We start from the raw sequence: 2,627 nt of genomic DNA, 5'->3' as shown, positions 1-2,627 counted from the left end.
ACCAAAATACTTTCATATATATATATATATACGTATGTATATATATATATATTTTTTTTTTCCTAAATCACCAAATAGTCTGTAAACTAGACAACATCAGCCAGTTTCTAATTTGTATACTATTTCCCATCTTTACACTAGTGAGAAATAAGGATACACGAAGTTGGAAATTGATCAAGGAAAAAGATGGAGCAAGAGTTAGCAACGTACCAGGGAGAGTCGGGAATATCTGCTGAGTACTTTTCATAGTACTTGAGAGGTGATTTTTATGTGTTGACATCTGGTGTCTGATCAAAATGGTCATAACAAATTAGTAGAATTGCTGTCATTCAATGCTGGCTGACCACGTTAGTCCCTTTTGGCCTAGCTAAAAAAAAACCTCTCATGCATTCAGTTCATTCAATCATCAATTCAGCAAGTATATTTTGATGAGCTTTTCTGGTGCCAAATAAAAGTCTGAACTTTTTTTTTTTTAAGATTTTATTTATTTGGGAGAGAGAGAGCAGGAGTGCAAGCAGAGGGAAGGTGAGGTGTGGGGGGAAGGGACAGAGGGAGATTAATTAATGGTAACCTTGGTCTGGAACAGAGATTGTCAACTGGGAATGATTTTTACCCTCCCCCACCCCCAGGGGTATCTGGCAACATCTGGAGACATTTTTGGCTATCATAACTGAGTGAGAGGTGCTACAGGCATCTAGTGAGTAGTGGCCAGGTGCCGTTAACAATTCTGCAAGGCACAGGAATGGCCCCCACAAAAAAGAATTATTTGACCCAAAATAGTGCCAAGGCTGAGAAACCCTGGACTAGATCTCACCATGCTCCAAAAGTCACTTGTTACAAGTAATTACGTTATTAATACTAAAATAAATAATTTAATGGCTATCTCCTCTGCTATACTGAATCTCCATGAAGTCTAAAACTATGTTCTGATCATTGCCCTGTACTCAATGTCTAGCATATGTTTTAGCACATACGGGACATTCACTGATTGGCTTAAAGGGAGATTAATAATTGACCAGAGACAGGGGTGGGCAAAAGTTGAACAAATTGTAAGGAGGTGCCAGATCCTGTAGGGTCGGGGACAGATACAAAGAGTGGTTTAGAAGAAGGGGAACCTTTTCCTCAATATATTATTAGCTATCTTCTCAGTCTTTGATATGGAAAGTTGACATTTTCTCAAAGTGTTGCAAAGTGCTATGCAAAAGCAATTCTAAGATGTGTTCACTAACTTCTGATTCTGAGCACGTTATCACTGTAACCCCCTCCTAGAACTGCAAAAGCATTTCTTATCTGTAGAGAATTTCTGGAGGTACCACTGCTGTTTCATGAAGTGGCTTAGACTTTTTCATGGGAAGAATGGGCCATGACCAGACTTTCATTTTAGAACATTAACTCTTGCTGTCATGTTAAAATGGTTTAAGAAGAAAGACTGGGGATGCCTGGGTGGCTCAGTTGATTAAGCGATTAAGCAGCTGCCTTCAGTTCAGGTCATGATCCTAGGCTCTTGGGATAGATGCCGGAGTCTGGCTCCTTGCTCAGCAGGGAGACTGCCTCTCCCTCTGCCTGCTCTGCCTGCCTCCCCCGACCCTCTTGTGTGCTTTCTGTTTGAGAAAAAAAAAAAAACAGTAAACAAAAAAATAAAAAAGAGGAAAGGCTGAATGCACAGAGAACAGTTAACAGAGTGCCTTAATGCAGCAGGAGATGGTAGAGGCTGAGATAAAATCAGAGGCAGTGGAGTTGGAAAGATTTAATTAAAGATTTAAAAGGGTTAGGAGTAGGTAAAAGAAGTAAAAAATGATCCAAGATTTCCACCCTGGAAAATTAGGTGGATGTGACAGGAGAGAAAATGGAAGAGGAATAGATTTGAAGGTGAAAATGACCTCTGTTCTAAATATGTTGAGATTGGGGCACCAGGGTGGCTCAGTCGTTAAGCATCTGCCTTCAGGTGAGGTCATGATCCCAGGGTCCCTGGATCGAGCCCTGCATTGGGTTCCCTGCTCAGCAGGAAGCCGGCTTCTTCCTCTGCCACTCCCCTGCTTGTGTTCCCTTTCTCACTGTGTATCTCTCTGTCAAATAAATAAATAAAATCTTTAAAAAACAAACAAACAAATAAGTAAATATGTTGAGATGAGGGTATAAGAAAAATATTTGAGTAGAGATAGCTGGTATCCTGTTGCATATGCTACCCTGAAGTTCAGAGGCTGATCTGGGCTGGAAATGTAGCTTTGTAATTTGACAAAACATTGCTAATTTGATCACTGCCAGTGTCTATAAGCACCCGGGCAATAAAAACAAGGAAGAGAGCATACAAGAGAGAGACCACCAAACCAGAAGAGAAGGCATTCACGGAATCCAAGGAAGGAGAGGTTTTGTTTGTTTGTTTGTTTGTTTTTGTTTTTGTTTTTTTTCTTAAGATTTATTTATTTAGAGAGAGAGAGAGACACAGAGCACAAACGTGGGGAGGAACAGATGAAGAGGGAGAGAGGTTCTTAAGCAGACTCTGCACTGAGTCTCTGGCCTCAATCTCGTGACTCCACCATCATAACCTGAGCCGAAATCAAAAGTTGGATGCTCAAATGACTGTGCCCCCCAGGTACCCTGAGAGATATTTAGAAATAAGAAAGTAG

Source organism: Lutra lutra, chromosome X, assembly GCF_902655055.1.
Source record: "Lutra lutra chromosome X, mLutLut1.2, whole genome shotgun sequence".
In the NCBI taxonomy this organism is placed as follows: domain Eukaryota; kingdom Metazoa; phylum Chordata; class Mammalia; order Carnivora; family Mustelidae; genus Lutra; species Lutra lutra.
Note: the sequence above shows the minus strand (reverse complement) of the source record.